This window comes from Rhinolophus ferrumequinum, chromosome 8 (assembly GCF_004115265.2).
Source record: "Rhinolophus ferrumequinum isolate MPI-CBG mRhiFer1 chromosome 8, mRhiFer1_v1.p, whole genome shotgun sequence".
Taxonomy (NCBI): Eukaryota; Metazoa; Chordata; class Mammalia; order Chiroptera; family Rhinolophidae; genus Rhinolophus; species Rhinolophus ferrumequinum.
In genome coordinates this window covers 27143104-27156133 of record NC_046291.1, presented here as the reverse complement: position 1 = coordinate 27156133, position 13030 = coordinate 27143104, and the positions used below count along the sequence as shown (strand labels likewise).

Below are 13030 nucleotides of genomic sequence, written 5' to 3'. Positions count from 1 at the left end.
GAAGTACGGTACCAACCTCATTGTAGATCTTGTGCATCTGTAGATCTTTCCCTCTGAAACTTTTAGGATCTTCTTTTTACCTCTAGTGTTCTGGAAATTCAGTGATACACATTATTCACTGTATGTATTTTCAGTGAGCTGGGCCCTCCATAGGACGTTTTAATGTAAAAACTCACATACCTTAATTCTGGAAACCTGTCTTGTATTATCTATTTGATAATTAATGCCCCTTTATATTTTCTCTGTATTTTTCTTTCTGGGCTTCTATATTGGTTGTAGGTGAAAAATCTTGGATTGATTCTCCAACTTTTTGTATTTTCTCATTTTCCATTTCTGTGCCTCTCTGCACTATTTCTTGGGAGATTTCCTCACATTCGTCTTTCAACACTTTCATATTTATTTATTTTTTATTTCCACCATTGCACTCTTAATTTCTAAGAGCTCTTTCTTGTTTTCTGAATGCTCCTTTTTATATAATGCTATTTTTATGTTATGAATGCAGTATCTTTCTTTTGTCTTCAATATCCAATATCTCACATTGTTACTTCTGAGTTCCTTCTGGTTGTTTTGGTCATTTGTTTTGGAGGTCTTCTTTCCAGTTTTCTGTTATTCTCAACTGTTTGTTTCCTATTTAAGAAGGATCCCCAAAAAAAGCCGATTGCAGGCTTTCGGTGTATAGATCCCAGGGTAGTGAGAGCATCCCTTAGGCTGGTAACAACCTTAAGCTGACAGGACAGACATCCTGCATTTTCACTGCGGTTCCTGAATGTGTTTATCCGCAGGTCTTGTGTTAGTTATCAACAAATTACCCAAAACTTAGCAGCTTAAAACAACAAACATTTATTACCTTGTACATATTCTCAGTATCAAGAATGCAGCAGCAGCTTAGCGGGGTGATTCTACTTCCGGGTCCCAAGAAGTTGTAGTCAAGCTGTCAGCTGGGACAGCAGTCATCTCAAGGCTTGACTAGGTCAGCGAATTCATTCTTAAATGCCCTTACGTGATTGTTGGCCCTGTTTCACCACTTGGGTGTGTCCATAAGGTTGCTTAGGGCATGGCAGCCTAATTCCCCCAGAATGAATGATTCAAAAGAGAAAGGACGTGAGCATGCCTCCAACAGAGAAGTGCAGTGTTATGAGCTAATCTCAGAAATGACATACCGATACTTCTTCCGTACTTGCCTTATCACATAGACTAATTCTGGTACAGTGTGGGAAAAGGAGTGTGAATCCAGGAAGTGGGGACCGTTGGCCATCTTGGAGACAGGCTACTGTGGATCTCTTCTAGTAGGATGAGGGACGGGGGGGATAGTCTCTGGAGCACCCCGGATGATGGAAGAAAATGGCGCAGACCCTAACTGGGCATTTTCTAGGTTTTCTCTCAATCCTCCTGCCATCAGCCCCACCCTGACCTTTAGAGTTACCCGGTTCGCTCAATGCTAGAGCTTTGCTAGGTTTCTGCAGCCTCAATGGGCTTCCCCACCCATGCGGTACTTGGGCTTCAGCTTTTTGCCATCTGGTAAGATAATCATTGTGTCTCCACTTGCCATCTTCCAACATTTTGTTGGTATCACTCACCTGCTGTCATTCTACCTCCAGTTTTCTTTGTGTTTGTGGCCTTATATTGTCTTTACTACTTCAGTGTCTTTGTGATAAGGTTTTAGGATGGATGCATTTCTATATTTAGCCTATCATTAGAATGTATTTTATTTTTTCTGCTTGTATAATTCCAATATATACCTTGATAAGCAGTGTTACCTACACAGTTTACGAGTAGAGGAAGAATTCAAGACGTTAATATACTAATCAGCTTATCTTGTACAACGCTTTTGAAGTGAGAAAGGAATGGATTTTGTTTTCCGTTGACATCCTTGATTTTGAGCTGCTTTAGGATGTAGGTTTACAAGGAAATAAGAGTAGACGGAAATGATCAGTAGTATAATATCTAGAAGATCAGCTTAGAAATCCAAGGATTTTGATTTACCTTAGATTGTTCTTTAAAGTGCCAATCACAACAAATGCTTGATAGCTTAACACATGCCACTTCATTAAAGATAATGTTTTAACTGCACATGTAACGTAAGTATATCTGTATTTATCTTCAGTTTTCAGTGTTTAAGCCTGCCTGTTCCTTTTAGTGTTAGGATCATGCAAAGAAAGCTATAAACAAGTTGGAAATATTTATTACAATACCTCAAGGTGAAACCACTAAAGTCCTTACATGGGTAATTTATCATACTACTAGATAAGCAGACACATGAGGAACTGTCCTGAACTCCCCGATGAAAGTACTTCCAAAATACAGCATTTCTAAAATTAGTAACGTTTACTTGTCTAGCATAAACAGGAGAATAAGATATATTTAAGGTTTTACATTTTTTGCTGATGGACCTAAAATCTAGGTAGTATTTCTATATCTGACTTTTGCGCATATAGTGTCCCTACCCAGGCATGCTAGTCTGTCACTTCTTGATTCCAATATAAGTTTAGAACCAAATGTGCTTTCCCTGGGTTAGGTGACAGCTTCCCATCCAAGACCTCCCCATGCAGGCGCAAAGCTGTATCCCAAGTTGTATTGTCTGTACTTCAAATGCCAATTCTTATTTACTTTCTATGGCCTTCTTTTGTTCATCTGTCTTCTTCTAGTATTCATAATTTATAGCTGTAGTTTAATTATTCAAAATAGTTACTTTTATATGTTTGAAACTGGTTTTTTTCCCCGTGCACTGTCTTGTGTATAACTGTCATTACCCCATTGAGATTGTTTCATTTTCGGGAATAGGGAAGGTATTCTCTTGCTCCTTTGTGTATCCTGCGGTGTACTGCAGGGTTTCTCAGCCTGGGCACAATTGGTATTTTGTACTGGATACTTCTTCGTTGTGGAGAGGCTGTCCTGTGCACTGTGCATTGTAGGTTGTTTAACATATCCTTGGCCTCTACCCACTAATCCCCGTGGCACCCCCTATGCCTGCCACCACATCAGTGACATCAGAAACATCTCTAGTCATTGTCAAATGTCCCTTGGAGGGCGGGCAGTTCCACTGGTGGTGTGGGACTTACCTTGGGAAAGGACCTGAGATCAGTTGCCTAATAGTGGAGGTGGGGACAGGATAGGTTGCGATTATCCAGAAATCTAATCTTGTTGCAAGACTCAGGAATGCATAGAAACTGATGGGGCAAAAGAAAAATGTTCCCCGCTGCTTCTTCAGAGGTGATGGACAGTGCTGTGCATCAGCATCCGCAGGTCCGTGGTCAGCATCAGAGGTGGGAAACCATCTTAAATGAGCAACTGCCGAGGTACCACACGGGACCAAGGGGCAGAGTTCTCACTGGGGTGTGTGAAGAGATATGACCTGTACTGTCCATGGTTCTACAGTCGGTGGAAGTAAGCAGTGGAACAGTTTAGTTTGGGAACCAAGGTGTCACCCTGCTGCGAAATCTGTAGACAGAGGGCATCTCATCTGTCTTTTTATCTTTCCATCCTTGTCTCTGTGTCTCTAGATTCACTTTGTCAACAGCACAGCTGCAGACGTAGCTGTCTAACTTGTCCAGCTAACCAACTTCACTCCTGAAATTTGGAGAATTCTCAGGCAGGGCATCCTATCTTCATATTTGCATGCTGCTACTTTAAATTAAAGTACAAGTTGAGCTGTACACTACATAAAACTAGCTTCATTTGCATGCTGTCACTAATATCAACAGACTCCTTATGTCCTTTTCAAGTAAGTCTGTAAAAGCCAGAAATTTCCTGACAGCTGGACTTCCACCACAGCTGTTTTAACCTCTCTGCAGGTGCAAGTAGATTTCTGTCATTCTGCATTTGTGATTCTAATGTCTGACTGTCACACATACACTTATTGAAGTCTGCAGGGTAGAACTACCTTCTTATCTATAGTTCTCAGGTACAGAGCATGAAGGGATAGTTGCAACGAAGGGAGTGATATCTAATTCACAACTGGGATGCCCCAGTTTGCAGACTGAGGAGAAGGTGCCTAAGTAATGTTATGCATCAACATTTACTTGTAGGGTGGATAAATAGTTTTTCCTGTAAGGATACTTAGCATACTTTAACCAAATGTGCCCACACTTATCTTGGAATTAAAAACATCACTTATTCAGCCAGTATTTACTGAGCATCTCCTCTGTGCCAAGCACCATGCTAGCTGTGGAGGATACAGCAGAGACCAGGGCAGACACAGGCCCTGCTCTCACACTGCTTATTGTCAAGTGAAAGAGGCAGACATTTAACAAGTATGTAACTACAAATACTAAGAAGTGCTACAAAGGCCAGAGTATTCAGGGAATGCACTTTAATTAAAGAGTCAGAGAATACCTTTGTAAAGAGCTAGAATTTAAGCTGAGTACGTTTTAGGCAGAAGGAATGTTCTGTCTCAGGGCTTTTATGTATTTACTGTAGGCTGCAGAGGTCACGTTCTCTACATCCCATGGACAGTTACTTGTGTACATTTTAGCACCTCACATGATACTGACATGTTTCCATGTCTTTCTCCTCAGCAAGATGCAAACCGAGTTCCTGGCAGAGATGGACTGTGTCTTACTCATCTTGGTATGACCCAGCCTTGACTTTCAGAACTCAATAATGTTGAATACTGAATTGAATAATATTGAGGAAGTGAAGGCATGAAATGAATGAATGAATGAATGAATGAATGAACAGATGGGAGGTGCAGGAAAGGATGCTTTTGTTCTCTGCTTTGTCCTCTGCATCCAGGGTTTCTCATTCCGGCTATTGCCAACCTCTTATTATGTGGTGGGTTTCTTACCTCGTCTGGAACAATTGGCCCTGTTTGACTTGTGAGCCCAGAATACCACTCAGTAAGCGAGAGGTACATGAATGAAAGGATGGGTTTATTCTCCTGATTGCGAGCCATATAAGCTAACCCTGCTTGCTGACTTCTGAAACCCATAGTCTTGCCTGTTTGCCCAAAGCATTTTTATACTCATTTTTACCCTCCCCTTCCCACAATTACACTTAAGTTAATTTATCTGGAAATGAAAAATTGGTTTTATCTCTAAAATATGTCTCAAAACTGTGTCTTTGCCTAAACCAAGCCACCACCATCTCTCTCTAGCACAACTACAATAATCTCCTTTTTCTCTACAATCCATTTTCCACAAAACAGCTTGAATTATAACTTAAAATATGAAATGTAAATATAAATGTAGAATTTAAACTATTTTATAAATCAGGTTATGGTACTGAGAACTGTAATGGCTGAGAACTGTTTTGGCCTATTCTGATACAGAGAATGAAATTCAAACCCTGCCTACCTACTAGACCTACCTGTATTGACCCCTGCCTACCTCTGTGGGCTCATTTGATGCCCTTTTCCCTCTTGTTCTTCATGCTACAGCCACACTGGCCTCCACATGTGTTGTACATGTACCCAAATCTCATTCTCCAGATGAGAATCTTGCCCAGAGCAGGCACTCAGCAACTATTGGAGACACGAATGATTAATTTAGTGCCCTGATTTTCAGACACTATTTAACCTATGGAATTATTCTTTTCCAAGGAAATTGTATGTATAACTTTAATATATAAAGGAAATGAAAGTGGTGTTGCTCTGATTCCCATGGGAACAGGGAGTCCAGGAACCACCTCTGGCTGCCATCACTCCTTGTATGGGTTGTGGTTTGCAGCTATTGATCTCGTCCCATGGTGCCTACTTGTCTTCTGTGTGTATTGTCTCTGGCTTCTCTGAGTTTGGACCATGGTTCTCTTACGTGTGTAGAATGTGTTTTTGTGTAGCTGAACTCCTGACTCTCTCTCTTCTTAGCTTACCTTCTTACATGGCCAAACACTCTACTCTTGAAAACTTAAGACAGTTCAGGTGAGGAAATGAGATGGACGTATGAAAGTTAAAACATATATATGAGTAACTTCCAAATGGTTCCCATAAGCATCATAACAGTCCAGAAAAGCAAGAATTTACTGGGGGTTAGAGAGGTAGAGGAATAACTCATGGAGTGGTGGGACTTAAGATGGTGATAAGAAAATAGTTAGGAATAGAAATAAATAATCCAGATGGTCTCCTGTACATTATAGTCTGAACAAAAGCTCAAAGGGGGTGAAAAAGTTGTGATAATTGAGGGAGAGTCGGCATCAACCTCACTTATATTATGTAATAGACTTGAAAGTACAGATGCCCCCAGTTGAGTGTGGTTTCAGTTACGATTTTTCCACTTTACTATGGTGGAAAAATGATATACATTCAGTAGAAATGTAGTTTGAATTTTGATCTTTTCTCAGGTTAGCGATATGCGGTATGATACTCTCTCATGATGTTGGGCAGTGCCCACGAGCTACAGCTCCAGTCAGGCATGAGACCATGAGGGTAAACAACTGATACTAGTGTCCTGTGTTGCCAGTGGGGTTTTTTGTTTTGTTTTTGTTTTGTTTTGTTTTTTTGATACTATGTTCTGAGCATGTTTAACGTAGGCTAGGCTAAGCTATGATGTTCAGTAGATTAGGTATATTAAATGTATTTTTGACTTATGATGTTTTCAACTTACCATAGGTTTATCAGGATGTAACTCCCTTTCTAGGTCAAGGAGCATAACTATTTTATATCACATTGTAAATGCATTGGATGCCACACTATGGAGCTAGATTCAAAGGTATAAATGAATGAGGGCCATAAAGGTATGCAAGATAGTTGAAGGAATAGTAACTTTATATCTAAATGCATTCAGGAAACACCGTGTTTTAGGCAATATTCTAAGCACTTGGTAGGAATTCCTTATCTTCACAATTCTTACAGATAAATGCCGTCATTATTTCATTTACAGAGGAGGAAACTGAGGTATAAAAAAATTAAACTACTTGTTCAAAGTTACACAAATTTCATAAGTGTGGCAGGCAGGATTTGAGTCTATGTCTGTTTGTTAATGTTCGTGATAAAAGAAACCAGAGCAGGAAAAACAACTGGGCATTATATTATGTAATCAAAGTCAAGGAATGAGGAGGATCTAAACCTGGATTTATTACTTTTGGCTAATCACAAAACAATATACTGTCTGGAAATCCCTGCTCTAAAAATAGTTAAAAAATAGAGGGGTATCAGTGGAAATGGAAAAAGGATATATTCAAAAGACATTAACCTCATTGTGGCGTGAGTAAATGTGAAAGTCCTTTGATCACTGTAATGTTCTATATAAATGGACCTCTGCTTTTAGGACATGTGTAAATTTATTAATTTTTTCAAAGATGTACAGACTCTAAGATCCAAAACTCATGAGAGATGGATCTGTGAATTTTACAACACTTGATCACTTCACTGTAGGGCAAATATCCGTCTGAAGACCTGGGGTTGTTAGCCTGCTCAGGGAAGTCTACTCAGGAGACCAAGTCATAGGGCAGAAGACTACTCAGTGCGATAAGAATTAAAACAAAGGGAATTGATTATTCATAAGGCGTATTTCCACTAAGCATGGGCAGTCTGATGAATTAATGACCCTTCCCTACCGGAAGATTTTTCTATCTAAATATCCGCGATTATATGTCTAGAAGCAGAGCATCCTGTTCTCCTCAGAGCTGTGTAAATATTCTGTGAATTCTTCCTCTCCAACCCCTAAGCCCCATTTTCCAATGGAGGGAAGTTGTATCTGGAAACCATCGTAGTATGGAGGAAGGAGCACAGGCTTGGGAGTTAGACAGACCTGGGTTCTAACTCCAGCTCTGCCACATTTGGGATGTTTGCCAGATTACGTATCTTCTCTGGGTTCCACCTCTGTCAAACAGGGTAATCACATCTACCTTTGCAGTGTTCGTCACTGGGACGTAAAGCGTGTAATAGAGTGCCTGACCTACACGTATGCAGTATAAGGTTATAAATGCTTACAGTAGCTGGGTCAGTTCAGTAGCACAGACAGAACGTTACACACGCACGAACACATGAAATATCATAGTCTTACCATGAATATTATGTCCTGCCAGGAAAAAATATTATTGAATAAACTAACATTTTCTCTTTTTTAATTTTAGTCATATTCTAGTTCTTGCTTCGGAAGATATATCTTGGTTATCCTACCATCACTTTCTTGGCCAAGGACATTTTGGCTCATCTGAGTTGTTCTTTATGATTTACAGAGTGACCATTCCCTGACCTCAGATTCCAACATCATCTTACCAGTGCCCCATATGCACTCATTGTTTTCCACGTAGGTGAACAGCTGCCCTAGCCCAGATCGCTGTCTTGAGTAATACCTCATCGTCTTTGTCTGGCTTTGCTTACTGGTCTCACCAGGGACTCTCGTGCTTGCTTAACCCGTCCACCCTATCATAACCCTGTCAGTGATTTGTTTAATGACCTCATTTCTTCTTTACCTCAGTTGCCTAAATGAAGTGCTCCTAGACTGAATGATCCTATGTAGGTACTCTGTAAATCCTGGCCATGTCACCAGGTGACTAACAGAAAGATGGGACCATTGACAGAAACAGTGAGGTCAAAGGGCGCGCTGACCAGCGGACAAAGATAAGTATAATTTATAATATAATTATTAATAGTTTAAGCAGAGGTGATATTTAGGTGGTTCGAGATAAGTGACCAGAAATCTAGTTTGGAAATCTGTTTTTTTCAGTAATAATGGAAGATAAGTTCATTCTTCGGGTATTAATCCTTTCAATGTTTAATGGGCATATGCTGTTGCTAAGTACCATGGTAAGCACTGGGAGTGCAAAAATGCGCGACTTGGAATCCTTTAAGGCATTCACTCTCTGTAGTAATAAACAGGTGTGATACATCTTCGTGCATATATTTACTTATCCGTAGCCTAATTGCTTCAATTTAATATCCAGAATATGAAATGTTATTAAGTCTGGAAAGAAGGACAGAAGTTAAGAGGACCAATGTTCTGAAACTTACTAGCCCTATGACTAAAGCACCTATGCTGAGCCCATTTTCTCATTTATAAACTAGAAGCAATGGAAAAGATTAAGTGTTTTCAACTGATCTCTTGGAGCAGCAAATGGTTATGCGAAGATTCCAGAACATTTGACTTTACATGCATTTGCAAGGTATAATAAAAATAACATGGGTACTTATAAAAATGCACTAAATGCCTAGAATTTGCCTCATCAAGAGAACTGCATGGAAATACTAAGTTAGTAATTAAATATTACAAAATTGGTCAAAAGGTTACCAATTTGAGCTGTATAACTAAAACATGCACTTGCAGATTAATGAAATACTGCTTTTCGTCTGTTTTACTTATAGTGTTTCAGGCAATATTTTGCTTGGGAAATAAATTCTCCTATTAAAGAAGTTTCTTTCCATCACTAGCCCACACCTGCAACACTCACCTCAGTTCTAAGAAGCTAGGACTTCTAGGAATCATATAATAAAAGTGATTTTCACCTAAAATCATCAGAATGGACGGTTCTTTTTGATTTAGCAGCTTACTGAGATGTAATTCATAACATACAACTCATCCATTTAAAGTGTACAATTCAGGTAGGGCCTGGTCTGCTGGCTGGGCTAGAACAGCCAAAGATGGCAGCTGGGGAGGGCTGCCAGCCCATGCTGAGTGGAATGTGCCACAGGCGGCCTCAGCGCTGTGGAGGACACACACGTCGCCGTCCATGGTTGCCCATAGGTGCCTGCGTGGTGTTGGGATCATGGCTGTTGGAGGACAAGAGAGAGAGGACTGGAGCACTGACCTAGGCCTAGACTGGGCACTGCTGGAGTTCTTGGTGTGCCCCCTCTCCAAGAAGCCATTCAGGTATGAAGCATCCACAAATGAATTGAAATGAAGAGTTGGGAATAGCCCATCGCGTTATTGATGGGATTTCTCATATGATACCACGGGCAGCTAGGATGACACATCAAAATAACAAGACAATATGGAGCACCAGTAGGTCATAATTAAAAACAACAACAGACCCAACTAAATATTCTTAAACCATCTACCTTTTTAAAAGTCAACATGGCAGGTAATAAATGGGGGAGAATAATCTTTCTGTCTCTTCCTACATTGACTGTCCTTATTCCATTGGTCTCTGTAGCAGGACTGTTCTACTCTGTCTCTGTGGAAGAAAACTTCCCACAGGGCCACACCAGCACAACCAGCCTGTGCTATTACAGTCTACTTTTACCCATTACCATACCAGTTCATGTGTTCTTCTAACTTTGGGATTTGGATGAGTCTTAAACTCTTCAGACATAATGCACCCAGAGCCAAGATGGTGTATACATTAATGATATGTCTTGAGCATCTATCTCTGAAAGCTCAACTGCGTGGAAATACTAGACACCCACTTAATTTGCAGGAAGTATGCTTTACCTTGCTTCTGTCAGAGGCTTAGGACTATGGGAGGCTTAGGTTGCAGAAGCTTCTCTTATTGTACTTTGGTTCTGCCCTTCTTTTTGGAAGGTTCAAATTTATCACTGCTGTTATCAGAAGAAACTAGTCAACAAAGTATGTTGTTGGGAATTAATAACCCCAGCCATCACCTGGTGACTTTACTTCTTACCCCATTCATCTAAACGTTAATAATTTGAAATCTTATGTTTGTTTTAAAATCAAAGTCTTTGGTAAAGTCACATGTTACTGATGACTGAAATAATTCCAAAGGAGCTATGTTGGAGTAGTTATAGAGAAATGCTTTTGAGATATAACTAATGAGATATAAAACTGTACAATAAAATGGAAATTTCATGGATTTGTAGAAAAGTGTACAATTCAGTGGTTTTTAGCGTAATCCCCAAAATTGTGCAACTATCATCACAGTCAATTTTAGAATATTTTCACCACATCAAAATGAAACCCTGTACCCCTTAGCAGCATGTCCTAATCCCCACACTCCCCAGGCCAGCCTCAGCCTTAGGCAACCACTTATCTACTTTGTTTTTATAGATTTGGCTATTCTGGACACTTCATGTATTAATAAATGGACATAAAGAGTAAGTGACTCTTGGTGACTTTTTTCACTGAGCGTAATAGTTGTAGCAAGTATCAGTTCATCATTTATTCTTTAATAACATTCCAAATAATCCATTTTGTATTTATCCATTCACCAGTTTGTGGACATTTGTATTGTTCCACTCTGACTATTCTGAATAGCACTGTTATAAACATTTATGTACAAGTTTTTGTTTGGACACATGTTTTTATTTCTTTGGGATTTATACCTAGGAGTAGAATTGCTGGGTCACATGTTAACTCTGTAGTTAACCATCTAAGGTCCTGTCATGTTCTTTTCCATAGCTGCCATACCGCTTTGCATTTCCGCTAGCAATGTACAGAGTTCTAGTTTCTCCGCATCATCACGAACGCTTGGTACCGTCTGCCTTTTTGATGATAGTCATCCCGATGAGAGTGAAATGGTACCGTGTTTCCCTGAAGTTAGAATTTTTCTTAATGTTTATTGGGGTGACAATGGTTAGTAAAATTATATAGGTTTCAAGTGTACAATTCTGTGATGTATCATCTATATATCACATTGTGTGTTTACCACCCAGAGTCAGTTCTCCTTCCATCACCATATATTTGATCCTGTTTACCCTCATCTACCACCACCACCCCCACACCCCTTACCCTCTGGTAACCAGTAAACTATTGTCTGTGTCTATGAGGTTTTGTTTCTTTCTTTGTTTGTCTTGTTCCTTTGTTGCTTTCAGTTTTATATCCCACGTATCAATGAAATCATATGGTTCTCGACTTTTTCTGTCTGACTTATTTTGCTTAGTGTAATAATCTCAAGATCCATCCATGTTGTCACAAATGGCACTATTTTATCTCTTAAACAACATACTTTTAAAGAATGACTGGGTCAAAGAAGAAATAAGAGGAGCAATCAAAAGATACGTAGAAACAAATAAGAATGAAAATACATCCTACCAAAATTATCGGGTTGCAGCAAGAGCAGCAATAAGAGGGAAATTTATATCATTACAGGCCTATCTCAAGAAAGAAGAACAATCCCAGATAAACAACCTCATGTTACACCTTAAAGAACTAGAAAAAGAAGAACAAATGATACCCAAAGTCAGCAGAAGGAAGGAAATAATAAAAATCAGAGCAGAACTAAATGAAATAGAAAAGAAAAAGACAATAGAAAAAAATTAATGCAACAAAGAGCTGGTTCTTTGAAAAGATTAATAAAATTGACAAACCCTTGACTAGACTTACTAAGATAAAAAGAGAGAAGACACACATAAACAAAATCAAAAATCAAAGGAGGAAGTTACCATGGATGCCACAGAAATACCAAGGACCATCCAAGAATACTATGAAGGACTATATGCCACCAAATTCAATAACCTAGAAGAAGTTCTTAGAAACTGATAGGATGGCTCTTGAAAGACAAATGTCAGAGTGACAAAGACAAAAACAGAGAAAGTAGAGAAAGAAAAGGATTATCAGGAGTGGAAATGTAGCAGTCAGAGTTGCTTAGAGAACTGGCCAAGAGATAGGGTGGGGTAGCAGGACAGTGCTCCACGGAGCCTATTTTTCTGGATTACGGCCATGGCACAAGCCTCAATGGTGGTAAAGTTACAATCCTTCATGGAAAGATAGAATGTGTAGCTCATTGTCACACACTCAGTATTGCCATCATAAAGTTGCTGCTTCAGTTTAATCAGAACGGTTGGGTCTGCTCAGTCCTCCTACCCACCCCCTTCCCAACTCTAGATGCTGTGGCCATTCCTCCCACTCTGGCATTGATTTTGCATTTCCCTTCACTTGGGATGACTTCCCCTATTTTCTCCATCTCTTCTAATCTCATTCTTAATACTGGGTGAAACCCAGCCCACCTGCTCACTACAAACTTTTCTTACTGCTTGGGCAGCATTGACAGCACTTAGAACGTTTGTACCACTCTGTTTCATACTTAGTGATAAAATCGTCTTGCATCATTCCATTATTGTGTGTGTGACTTCAAGTATCCCAGTGTGTTCCTTAAGGGGAAGGAATGGGATTATACTACTTGATATTGCCTATAAAACCAGAAACATAATAGGTGCTTAGTGCACATTCATTGAATTAAAATATTGTTCTTCTGTTTTCAT

At 39.6% G+C, this 13030-nt stretch overlaps 1 protein-coding gene and 1 pseudogene across 1 annotated transcript in view; both read left to right on the top strand.

Annotated features, from left to right (window-relative positions):
* The window catches only part of PARD3B (par-3 family cell polarity regulator beta), a 939210-nt gene that overhangs the window by 403647 nt on the left and 522533 nt on the right, over nt 1-13030 (top strand). The window lies entirely within an intron of this gene.
* LOC117025902 (phosphatidylinositol N-acetylglucosaminyltransferase subunit Y-like) lies at nt 9948-10326 on the top strand (annotated as a pseudogene).